Raw genomic sequence first — 13,672 nt, 5'->3', positions numbered from 1 at the left:
GAAACACTGAATCCAAGTAGAATTTAGATATAGCCTCCAGTAGGCCTATGCAGGTAGGGAGCTTCTCATTGTGAACATGAGAAATAGGACACATCAAGCCCTATGGCATCAGTATGCACTCTCATGAATAGCACATAGTCAATGACCCAGAAATGGTGTGTGTGTGTGTGTGTGTGTGTGTGTGTGTGTGTGTGTGTGTGTGTGTGTGTGTGTGTGTGTAAACAAAAGAGAGTCTTGAGACACACTTCTGCATGGCTTCTCTGTGGCAGCTGCTTCTAGGCAGGTCACTGCAAGTGGTGGCTCATCCCGCCTTGAACAGGAATGGAATGTCCAAAGATGCAGATTTGCACAAGAATAGAACTAAATCACTAAAGAAATTAGAATACATCAAAGAAAACACAGTCTATTGTGTGTGATATGCTCTCTTCCATATTATTGGGTAAATTGTCTATGATCTACGATGCAGTTTAGTAATCATGCATCTACATCTTGATTTAGCCTACATCGGTGAGAAAATAGAAAAACGTATCAAAAACCAACCAAGTATATCAAATAAACAGGCTTACTAGGCAATGCATATGGATATCATTATTTCTGCATAGTTTATTCAACCTCAAATTAAAGTGCAGAACATAGAAAGTAATGTAGGTTGCTACTGTATGTAGCATGCATGCATGTAATTCTGATGTGCTCTGGGAACCGCACAAGAGAACCAATTGATTGGAGGTTGCATGCAGTAGGCGGACCCTGGACCCACTCGACATCCCACTTTAAAGAGATCAGGAGAATTTTACTCGTGAACACATGACATTTACACAGCATTTGAGAAGGAGCGAACAGGGATCACGATATATATATATATACTTTTTTTTGCCATTTAACAGGTAACAGAAAGAAGAGAAGCCACCAGATGAAGGAAAAACAGTAAAGAAGCGGGGGCAAGATCCGTGTGGAGATATCCGGAGTTCACAGTGGCACTCTAGTCCTCTCTGGTAAGATTATTATTCACCGTCAATTTTCAGTGGAATGAATGTCTTTTCATATTCAAAGTCGGCTATTCGTCACCTCGTCATTCCCTTTGTGGTCTACTGGATATAGAATAAATATAGCTATCAAACAGTCACAACTATTCATATTATGAACCTGTTATCGAATTGGATTGTCACCAAGAGCCAAATGGTCGCTCCGATTAAAAATAATACTGTGAAACATTTTTGAAAAGTAAGACATATCTTCTCCAATTACTTTTGCCTAGAGTGCTGTTACATTCTTGTTACATTGTTACATTATTGTGGTCTTATATTACTGAAGTAACAGTTCTCAGACAGTGCGCCTGGATCTTGCTATTTCGCCAGGTGATACTGTAACTTGCGCAGCCACGCTGGGTGATAATGCCTTCGTCATCTACAATTTCAAATCCTAGTTCAGAAAAAGACAGCTAGTGATCGTTCATACTTTATTCACCATTAGTTTATGTTGTACAAATGTCTGTATTCAGCATGTGGCATATTTGCCACATTTCTTCGACACTTCAATAGATGCTGTGGCATTTTTATTACGCTATCCGTATCCCCCTTCTCGTTTACTACTTAAACCTAGCATATACTATAGCTTATTATTGGCAGATATACCGCTATTATCATATAGGCTAGTCCAAGAAAGTTTTAATTTGCCCTTTGCAAATCAGGCCCCTGTAATTGACAACAGCCTACAACAGAAGGCTATAGTGCATTTAGGAACACGTTTTTATATGGTGTTTTGAGTTGTATTATCTATTGTACACCCCCCCACCCTGTAACTCTGGGTCACTATGCATTAGACAGATGACAAGCATTTCTAGAGACACCTGGGTTGCTGAGAAGCCCCAGAGGGCAGAGCCCCTTCTGAGGGCTATTTGTAGGGAGGGCAGCAGGTGAGACTTCTGTGTTTGCTGGAGCTGACAGCAGGGAGCAGGCGTGAGTTACTGTTCTGTCGGCTTGTCAAGACTGTACTGTTTCTATATTTGAAAAAGCTGGCTAGTCAGTGAGTCATGCCCCTCTAGCCCCCACCCCCACTCCAGAGCACTGGCTTACTGCTGAGCGGACTGGATGCTCCAGCCGGAGCTGTGTGATTTGAACTACAGATTCACACAAGTGTGTGTGTGTGTGTGTGTGTGTGTGTGTGTGTGTGTGTGTGTGTGTGTGTGTGTGTGTGTGTGTGTGTGTGTGTGTGTGTGTGTGTGGCGTGCGTGCGTGCGTGTGTGTGTGTTTATGTAGCGTCGTTTTTGATTGAGCACAACTTAGTAGCATATAATATTTATTTTTGGTGTGTAGGCTTATTGGATCAGTGGTTTTATTTTCATCCTTTGAGAGTGACATGTTTGACTGTGAACATTGCTTTTTGCAATTTTGTAACTGTTTGGGCGGCAGGTAGCCTAGCCGTTAGAGCTTTGGGCCAGTAACCAGAAGGTAGCTGGTTCGAATACCCGAGTTTACAATGTGAAAAATCTGTCAGTGCCCTTGAGCAAGGCGCTCAAGGCCCCCCCACAAAACCCTCATTTGCACCCCCCCCCTCAGAGATTGAGAGAGTGTGTTATCCTTTTCCCATTTTGTGACTCGTTATCCATGTGACATAATTCAACTCTGCTGACAAGTGTTTTTCAGTTTTTCTCTCTATTACCTTGTTTGATACACATTTGCAGTATGACTTGAATCACAGTCCAAGTATTGTAATAATTACCTAGTAGTGAGTGGCTGAGTGCCGTAGTATGATACTTGTCTCACAGATGGTTTTCCATGATGTCTCTGAATCTCAACCTTAAGTGCATTTGGTTTGTGCTGTTCATGCAATGGAATCCCACATTATAGCTACTTGTATCATCTTCACTATGGTGGCGTGAGAGTTAATGGCCTGCTAAGTAGGTAGAGGGGTTCACTCTATCCCTATCTTATTGTATCAAAGTATTTTCTACCTTTGTAATGTATCCCCCTCCTGCCTGCATGTAATGCTCTACCTCTGCAGGAATAACAAGTCAACATGAAATGAATTACATTTGGCATTTTTGAACTCATGCAATGCAGGAAGACTGAACTCCCCTACAGAGACTTGAGGTCCAGAGACGTAGACTGTGGGAAGACATAAGCCACTGTCTTGTCAAATGTTTTGATGCTGTGATTTGCTGTGTCTCGCTGAAATAATGAAAACATCCACTTCAACAACAAATTAGTTTTATACTCTCAACCCCGCTCGGCGTAATATGATGGTTACCTGCAGCCAGGTCAGAAATGTGTGGTAGAAACTACACTGGCGAGCTTTACGATTGGTGTGGTTATTGCATATGTTATAACATGTTAATAACTTTTGTTTTCCCAAATTGTTAAATCCAGCCACTGCTTACTGTGGGCTCCTGTTCAATTCAACTCAGGGGCTTTTGAAGTGTACCAGAATGATAAGAAACATCTCAGGATACTAACCCATTAAACCTACCAGTATGTCTGATCAGACATTAGAGAAATCCTCAGCTATAAAAACCAAACTCTTTTATAAATTCTGTTTGTACATTGAAGTACTTTGTAAATCCCTAGTCTGGGAGGGAAAACTCCCTGTAATCTCTTTAATTGTCTGAGCTACCAAGACTAGGAAGGTAGTAAAATAAAATATTTTGGGCTGACCAGTTTGAAGCAGGTGGTTAGCTTTTCTCTGGAAATGTGCATGGCATCAGTCCGGGTTTGTAAGAGCATCCACTCAAAGATCTTTGGCCTTATTTGAACAGTTTTAAAAGAGTGTTTGAGACTCTTACTTTCACAGAGTCTTAGAATACCCAGAACACACATTTTTAGATTTGCTAAAGAGAAAATGATGAAAACCTCAAATGAAATGTTTAGTGTGTAATTTGGTGGTGGGCATGCCTCCGGGTCCACCACACAATTCCACAACTTCTATTTCATAAAACTGTTTCATAACCACAGTCTAATAGACCAGGCTAAATCTTGTCTGAGTTTTGGAAATTGAGGCCACTGTATCAGTAAAGCTCATGTGTTTGTATCAAGTTATGTCACTCATCTGTTCAATTTAACATCTGAGGAAGAGCATTGATGTAGGACATCCAGAGTTACACTCTTTAACTCAGCAGTGATCAGGGTGTCTATTAGGCACAGGATGCAGGGCTAGAATTAGAAGTAGGCCAGACTCAGAGACATGCCCTTACCCCTCTGCTATGTCAATGCCCTCATTGTGACATCAGTGAGGAGAGGTAGTAATCTATTTGTTTCAGCTAAGCTAAGAAAAAGTTGGCGTCAGTCCGTGCTTACTGAGGTGTAACCTACAGTGTCACCTGCAATGGAATTTTACGAATGCCCATCCATGTGGCAGTCCTACCATTTGTAAACAGGCAGTTGCAATGGCTTTATTAGTCCTGATTCCTGTGACTAATCAATTTGGCAATTTAAGCTATACATATCAGCTACCCAAGTTTATCAGGAGTTATCCTGAGCCTATTTGCAATGAGAACAGCGGGAAATGCATAAGTATTATTTTTTCCCCGCTATGATCAGCTCAACAAAAATTGACTGATAGAAACTTGAACCACTGATCTTGACAATTTATCCCACGGGGTGAAACTCCGGGACAACAGTTTTGAGTAGCTTGATTGTCCATTCCATACTGTCTATTTTCCTTTGACCTGTCCTGTTTTTAGGATATGGTGTTTGTTAACGTCAGCACATTTTTTATATGATTGCGCGCCATTTAGTTTAGGCTATTTGATCTGAGAAATGTGCTTGTTGTAAAAAGTGTCTGTCTCATTACATGTAAAAAGTGTCTGACTCATTACATGTAAAAAGTGTCTGACTCATTACATGTAAAAAGTGTCTGACTCATTACATGTAAAAAGTGTCTGACTCATTACATGTAAAAAGTGTCTGACTCATTACATGTAAAAAGTGTCTGACTCCTTACATGTAAAAAGTGTCTGTCTCATTACATGTAAAAAGTGTCTGACTCATTACATGTAAAAAGTGTCTGACTCATTACATGTAAAAAGTGTCTGACTCATTACATGTAAAAAGTGTCTGACTCATTACATGTAAAAAGTGTCTGTCTCATTACATGTAAAAAGTGTCTGTCTCATTACATGTAAAAAGTGTCTGACTCATTACATGTAAAAAGTGTCTGACTCATTACATGTAAAAAGTGTCTGACTCATTACATGTAAAAAGTGTCTGACTCATTACATGTAAAAAGTGTCTGTCTCATTACATGTAAAAAGTGTCTGTCTCATTACATGTAAAAAGTGTCTGACTCATTACATGTAAAAAGTGTCTGACTCATTACATGTAAAAAGTGTCTGACTCATTACATGTAAAAAGTGTCTGACTCATTACATGTAAAAAGTGTCTGTCTCATTACATGTAAAAAGTGTCTGTCTCATTACATGTAAAAAGTGTCTGACTCATTACATGTAAAAAGTGTCTGACTCATTACATGTAAAAAGTGTCTGACTCATTATCTCCAGGAAAAACCACATACTCTTTCTACCATAGGCTATATCTGCCACATAGCATAGAGGTTAAGAGCACTGGGCCAGTAACTGAAAGATTGCTGGTTTGAATCCCTGATCTGACTATGTGAAAAATCTGTTGATGTGCCCTTGAGCAAGGCACTTAACCCCAATTGTCTTGTAAGTCACTCTGGATACGAGTGTCTACTAAAATGTAAATTTATGTTACATGATTTTGTGATGAAACGTTGGTGGAGCACCACAGCGATGCGTCTCTCCAACAGCACCCTGGAGAGGCGTGCTGGGAATGGACAAGCAAAATATTTTGCTCCCCTGCCTTTGACAAAGTGGCCACTTCTTATTACAGGGCGACAACAACTCTCACCTAAAAAGCCCATATGCCACTCATTGAGATAAATTGCAATTGTTTTTGGGCAGAATTATGTGAGGTTTATTTACACACACTGTATATACACACCATATACACATTCACTCATACACACTACATTGACACTCCCACACAAAACCCACACACATTCACATACACTACAAACGCACACAACACACACATGCATACTGACACAACACAAACACACATACATACACATTACACACACACACTTATACACTCATCATTTTACTCTTAGTATGATATATCTTGATGCCTAGTCACTTTACCCTGCTTTCATGTACATACTGTATCTACCTCATATACCTTGTACCTCTGCACATTGATCTGGTACTAAACTCAGCAAAAAAATAAACGTCCTCACTGTTAACTGTGTTTATTTTCAGCAAACTTAACATGTGTAAATATTTGTATGAACATAAGATTCAACAACTGAGACATAAACTGAACCAGTTCCACAGACATGTGACTAACAGAAATTGAATAATGTGTCCCTGAACAAAGGGGGGGGGGGGGGGGGGGGGGTCAAAAGTATCTGGTGTGGCCACCAGCTGCATTAAGTACTGCAGTGCATCTCCTCCTCATGGACTGCACCAGATTTGCCAGTTCTTGCTGTGAGATGATACCTCACTCTTCCACCAAGGCACCTGCAAGTTCCCAGACATTTCTCGGGGGAATGGCCCTAGCCATCACCCTCCGATCCAACAGGTCTCAGACGTGCTCAATGGGATTGAGATCCGGGCTCTTCGCTGGCCATGGCAGAATACTGACATTCCTGTCTTGCAGGAAATCACGCACAGAATGAGCAGTATGGCTGGTGGCATTGTCATGCTGGAGTGTCATGTCAGGATGAGCCTGCAGGAAGGGTACCACATGAGGGAGGAGGATGTCTTCCCTGTAACGCACAGCGTTGAGATAGCCTGCAATGACAACAAGCTCAGTCCGATGATGCTGTGACACACTGCCCCAGACCATGACGGACCCTTCACCTCCAAATCGATCCCGCTCCAGAGTACAGGCCTCGGTGTAACGCTCATTCCTTCGATGATAAACGCGAATCTGACCATCACCCCTGGTGAGACAAAACCGCAACTTGTCAGTGAAGAGCACTTTTTTCCAGTCCTGTCTGGTCCTGCGACGGTGGGTTTTTGCCCATAGGTAACGTTGTTGCTGGTGATGTCTGGTGAGGACCTGCCTTACAACAGGCCTACAAGTCCTCAGTCCAGCTTCTCTCAGCCTATTGCGGACAGTCTGAGCACTGATGGAGGGATTGTATGTTCCTGGTGTAACTCGGGCAGTTGTTGTTGCCATCCTGTACCTGTCCCGCAGGTGTGATGTTCGGATGTACCTATCCTGTGCAGGTGTTGTTACACGTGGTCTGCCACTGCGAGGATGATCAGCTGTTCGTCCTGTCTCCCTGTAGCGCTGTCTTAGGCGTCTTACAGTACGGACATTGCAATTTGTTGCCCTGGCCACATCTGCAGTCCTCATGCCTCCTTGCAGCATGCCTAAGGCACGTTCACGCAGATGAGCAGGGACCTTGAGTCAGAAGAAAGGCCTCTTTAGTGTCCTAAGCTTTCATAACTGTGACCTTAATTGCCTACCGTCTGTAAGCTGTTAGTGTCTTAACGACCGTTCCACAGGTGCATGTTCATTAATTGTTTATGGTTCATTGAAGAAGCATGGGAAACAGTGTTTAAACCCTTTACAATGAAGATCTGTGAAGTTATTTGGATTTTTACGAATTATCTTTGAAAGACAGGGTCTTGAAAAAGAGACATTTAGCTCCATTCTTGTGTATTTTATTTTATTTCTCTTGTGTTACTATTTTATTTATATTATATTTTTAAAGCTTTTCACATGTGAGTTCCAAATACCTCTAACGGTTTCCCCAATGTGAGTTTTTTTTATGCGTGTTACGCAACAGGACAGTTAACCCGCGCTGCCCTCAAACCAAGACACGCTGCCTGCTAATTATCTATAGGCTATGTTTCAGCTTGTACATTTCAAATTATTTTTGAACAAGTTTTATTTTCTGACAGCAGTTTGAATTGAGGAGTGTTGCGCCTCCTCATTAATTCACATAAGAAGTAGCCCATTTCACTATTGCGGACAATTTATGTTTGAGATCTTTACTGAGCTGGGCAAACTTCTCTCTTCATCGAGAGCCCAAGCACTTCCCCAATGTTTCCCCACATCCAGTATGAAGACATTGCGCATCTCCAGTCAGAACAGACCTTGCACAAACTTTTGCACCCTGGCACATTTTCTGGCTGGTGGCCGTATTGCCTTCATTGTTGTTTTCCTTACAAATAATAACTTTGGACATGTGTGCTTTCCTATCAAAGTAAGTACCTTATTTTCTGTATATCGTGTTGTTGTTTCTACTGTAGCATACCGTATGTATGTATGTTTTATTCATGTTTTCAAGTACTGGTGACAAGTCATGCATTCCGATTCCTGCACGGATTGTAATGGACACATATTATGTGTGTAAAATACATTTTTGAAGGTTGTACTGATTATGATGAGCTAATGCTGAGTTATTTTCCAGCTATGTGTGGCGCCATGTTTGTTGACATCGTACAATGCATTCTGGTTGTCGCGTAAGCGTCTATCAGACCAAAGATGTTATAACAAGGGATAGTTCACTCGACTGACTTATGGTGCTTTCAAGACAGCTGGGAACTTGAAAGAATACGAGGTCAAATCATGATGTCAGTGATCTTCAGGTCGGAAGGTCAGAGCTCTAGAAAGAGGCCCGAGTTTCCGAGTTGGAATTCCGAGATTGATGACCGTTCTAAAGATTTTCCCCATTTGGAGCTCGTTTTTTCACAGTTCCCAGTTGTTTTGAACGCGGTATCATATCGTAACTATGGTACCTCAGGGTTGCCAGCTCAGGCCCCCCTTTCCAGAGGTTTATTTTTATTCAGTGTGTAAACTTGTCCTGTGTTTGCCCCCCATTTATTGATAAATCCCCCATCATAGTAATATTTCCTGCATTATATCCCCCCAAGCTATCTTCCACTGATTTCTACCACCCATGGACAAAAAACCCCCACCACAAATTAAATGAAACCCCCGAAAATGGTGTCATCCCTGTTTAGCTTTCGCGCTATGGTTAGGCTAGGCAGTAGGCTTGTATTTGGGGTGATGATCTGTGAGGTGATAACATTTAATTTGCTTTGTGATTTGTCAAAAACGGTAAACGACTTGTCAAGTCATGTGCTCCAGTTCTTGTATGCACTGTGTACAAGTACATCGAAGATTTGTAAAATGCTGAAAAGTGGCCAAACTAAATTCATATTTTTCAGGCAATGGGCTTTGACTTTGAATTTGTTTATTTGCGTCTTGTAGTGAATGGCATTCTGGGATTAGGGAGTTTCACTTTTCAAACATAAACAAAAATGTAGCTGCTGTTAGCTTAGCTGACATGCATTTCTTTTCTAAACAATATTACATTTCTCCGGTGTGCTCACCAGAGTTGTGGTACATTCTAAACAAGTCTAGCTGTTAGGTCGCTAACTTATGTTTTGTTTTTTTGTCAGCGCCACCTGTTATTGAGACTGGTTTATGGGATGAGTTTGGCTGTGGATGTGCGCCGTGTGATGTTTGGATGATGTAGTTCGCATTTGTCCTTTACAGTAAAAGGTGAAATTGAGGAATAAAGTTGTGAATACCTTTATTTCCCAGCAGTACAAAACATTGTTTAGGTGCTTTTCAGACAACAATGCTGTTTAGACACATTTGTTGCACCATATGTTCTGTTGCTACTGTTCCAATCACATATTTGTGATGGTACGCTGCAGGGACCAGTCAACAAATATGTGATTGTATGCGTCAAAGGGGTAAACTGTGCATCGTTGGGGGCTCGTAAGCAAGCATTTCACAGTAAAGTCTACACCAGTTGTATTCGGCGCATGTGACAAATAACATTTGGTTTTATGTGTTGTTGAAGGTGCGTCTTCATCAGTTTAGCAAGGAAAATGCCGCCCTCATCAATCTGTTGCCATAGTGGCTGCCTAATTGTCACGTCCTGACCCTAGTAAGATGTCATTTTCTATAGTAGAGTAGGGCAGGGCGTGACAGGGGGTGTTTTGGGTTGTTCTATGTTTTCTATTTCTATGTTTAAGTTCTAGTTTTTCTATTTCTATGTTGGGATTGTTTGGGGTTGATCTCTAATTGGAGGCAGCTGATCCTCATTGCCTCTGATTAGAGATCATATTTAAGTAGGGGTTTTTCCTCTTCCTGTTTGTGGGTTATTATCTTTTGAGTAGTGTGTTGTCCTCTCTGTGTCACGGTTTGTGGTTTCAAGTATTTAAGTGTTTTGCATTCAGTTTCATGTTTAATAAATATGTGGAACTACGAACACGCTGCATTTTGGTCCAATCCTTCAAACAGCCGTGACACTAATCCTGCCTAATGGGAGGGCCGGCCCTGGTAATTTGTGACTGAGACTTGTGTGCTTCAAACAATGTACATTTGTTGATTGCTAGGCATACAAATAATATTATTTATTGATACATTTGAAACAAGGTCTAGTTGTGGCCGCAACCGGACTAGATTGTGAACAACTCTTGACGGAATGCATTGCTTGACTGACGTGAGGTAGATAAGCACAATATGTTTTGGTTCTACAAAACAGTAATGAATTCATTGCATTCAGTCTTGTACCATGTGATCAATTACCAGTTCTAAACAGGTATTTTTCTTCTCTGTGCTGTTGTTGCTGACTGCAGCATGATCTGTTTTACATTCTGAATGCATCACTCTGTCCTCACTCCGCAGAGCCAGAGCCCTACATTTCTGTTTCTAAAGCCCCGTTTCCATTGGCACTTTGAAGTCAACCCGGGTAGGGCTGTCCTTGGTGGGCTAGCTCGAATTGCATTTCCACTGCCTCCAAAAATGAAAAATGATTTCATGTTGCTAGAGAGCCAATATGTGACTGTGCAGCTGCCTATGCTAATGTTGCTAGCTAGCTAGCAAGATGTTGAATAATTTAATTCACCCTCACTATGCTGTAACTAACGTTAGCCCATGTATTTAGAGCCATGTATTTAGCTTGCTAACGTTAGCTAGCTAAATGTTTAGTGTCGTCGGCAGCTACCATAACAGGCTAGCTAGTTTAATTCTTGCCTTGCTTGCCATGGCATTGGCTATTGGCTAGCTAGCTAATCAAGAAAACCAGACAACAGGTTTGATATGATGTAGATAGCTAGCTCAATACAACCTGGCAGCTAAAATTCCTGCTAGCTCATGTTAGCTAGCTAGCTTGTTTCAACTAATTTGCTAGCTAATGTTAGGTAGCTAGCATTCGAGGACTGACTGTTCTCATAAAAGTTTTTTGAGAAGTGCAAAAAAGAATGAATGATCCAGCTATCGTGTAATTTCTGTCATGACAGACTACTGCAGTACTGCTTGTTAATGTTGCGACAGTTCGTTTCTGGTAACAGAACAAAATAGTCAGCACATAGTAACTTCTGATTTAGCTGTACTTTAATTAATGCAAACACGTGCGTGGTATATGTGTGTTTCGTATATATACGGTCTCGCTGTTTTACCTCGCAGGGCAAAACAGAGAAGAGGGCGACACATCCTATTGTTCTCTCTTTTATACTGACAGATATTTCCCGCTCAATGCTGGCCTGTCCGAGGGAGGAGAAGCGTGGTTTAAACTTGCTCCTCCTGTCGTCGGCGTGTAGGCTGATCCCAGCGTCGTGACGCACTTCCTGTTGCCGGTTGTAGTTCTTCTTGTCTTCAACAGTTGATTTACTCGTAGTTTATGTACTTAGCATAGCTTCCCCAGTATATTATAAAGGTTATGCATACAAATAGCCAGTTCAACCCTAACATGCTTGTCCATGTGCTAACAGCAACAAACCCAGACGAGCTAGCTAAATGTGGTGTCAGCATCCATCAATGATCAGCTGGTGGTTGCATCACCAGCCCAAATTCTAATCGAGCTGGCACCAGTTGTGAAACTGGGCTGCGCTGGCCCAGGTTTCCCTCGACCCAGCTCAAATTTGAAAATTCCATTCGAAGCCAGCTCGAATTTGGTCTTAATTTGGCCCTAATTTTAAGTGCCAGTGGAAACAGGGCTTAAATAGAAAGGTCTGAGCTGAGCCAGAGCTTTTTTTGGGGTTCTAATTTAGGGCTATGGCACACATCTCACAGTTCTTAGAATGGAGGCCTAGTACTTATCTCAGCTGTTTTGTGAACTATGCTTTTGAAAGAATTGAACATAAAGCCCTTGTGCTCACAAGTCCCATGACAGTGGAGTTAGCCCAGCTCTAGACCCACCTGGTACCATGGCATGTGATGAAGCTGGGTCCACTCCGCTGAACCATGGTGGAGGCCCCTCGCTGAATTTCCAGCTGGATGGTTGCCCCTGTGATAATCTCTCTCCTCATCCAAGTGCTAGAGTAGGGGCGGCAGGTAGCCTAGTGGTTAGGGCATTGGCCAGTAACTGAAAGGTTGCTAGTTCTAATCCCCAAGCTGACAAGGTAAACATCTGTTGTTCTGCCCCTGAACAAGGCAGTTAATCCACTGTTCCTAGGCTGTCATTGTAAATAAGAATTTGTTCTTAACTGACTTGCCCAGTTAAATAAAGGTTAAAAATAAATAAATAGAGAGGAGGGAGGGGAGAGAAGAGCAGGTGGGGGAACCAGGAGAGTTTGCTCCTTTGTTTGGGGTCACATGACTGATATAAGGATAAACTGGCACTGAGTGGTACAGGAGGAACCTCAGCCATACATACAGGCTACAAGCCCATGTGCCATTTTCACAGCTGACATAAGCATACCATCTAGCCATAAGGAGGTTTCCTCATGGGTCCATGCCTGCTACTGCTTTGTCAATGCTCTCATTTATGCCAAGCAACCTGCCCAGTGCCACAAACAAGCTGACTCGTGCTATGGATGGATGGAGCCACAGTGTAAACTATACAGCCGGCTGGCCCTGTGAACATATAGGAAAGTACTTCTGACGTTGGTACAGTCTTACCTGTTTGGTGAAGACAGATCAATTTCTTGAGGAAATGTGAGCTACAGTACATTTTCTGTGTCGTAACCCTAACCCTAAATGTACTTATGTACATATGTACTTGTGTTTGTTTTAAAGTAGTGTTTTTTGTGTTTTTTTTTTTTACACTTGACCTGAATCCTTCCTTCCTACTCTAACATAATATACAAGCGAAATGGAGCTGTTGTACTGTATGAAGGAACAGACATTCCACTAAACCGTTAGAACTCGAGTTAAAACACTGTTCATGTACTTCAGGCAAGTTCTTTCCTTAAATGTTCCATGTGAAGATTGTGACAGCTTGCCACAGCATAGTTTATTTTACTAAACATCTGACAGAATGATGTATAGCAGCTAGTAATGCTCAGCATCTTCAATCTGTCCTTCCACATAATTCTCAGAGCGATCTCCAACTTAGCGCACACTCAAGAACCAGTGGGATATTTGATCAATCATATCATTGTTCCACATTATAGCTAGCCTCTTATCTGTTCAGCAGTCATACAATCTATTGAGAAATGATTTTAGACTCCAGGTGTCATGAAAAAAAACATATAGTAGATAACAATTATCAACCAGACATTTCCAGTGGAAACATTTCCATGGAAACCTTTTCTGGTGGAAACCTTTTCAGCCATACAATGTGTCTTGTTCCAATACAACGAAGTGAAGGAAAGGAGGCAGTCGTCTACCCTATGAAGCCACAATTCTTGTTCTCACTCTGCCAATGTTAATCCTGATATTAGTATTTACAAACACCTATATCT

The 13,672-nt window shown here is 41.7% G+C and overlaps 1 protein-coding gene across 2 annotated transcripts in view; it reads left to right on the top strand.

Annotated features, from left to right (window-relative positions):
- The first annotated feature begins 771 nt into the window (after window positions 1–771).
- The window catches only part of LOC106583192 (sodium-coupled neutral amino acid transporter 3), an 86,148-nt gene continuing 73,247 nt past the window's right edge, over window positions 772–13,672 (top strand). The window contains exon 1 of one of the 2 annotated variants that reach the window (XM_014167097.3): window positions 772–992. The gene's annotated coding sequence lies outside the window, so the exon portion shown is untranslated. The remainder of the gene's footprint in view (window positions 993–13,672) is intronic. The other variant, XM_014167098.3, reaches the window with a different exon arrangement.

The sequence above is a fragment of the Salmo salar genome, chromosome 22, assembly GCF_965601325.2.
Source record: "Salmo salar chromosome 22, fSalSal1, whole genome shotgun sequence".
Classification (NCBI taxonomy): Eukaryota; Metazoa; Chordata; class Actinopteri; order Salmoniformes; family Salmonidae; genus Salmo; species Salmo salar.
This window is presented reverse-complemented; position numbering and strand designations above follow the sequence as displayed.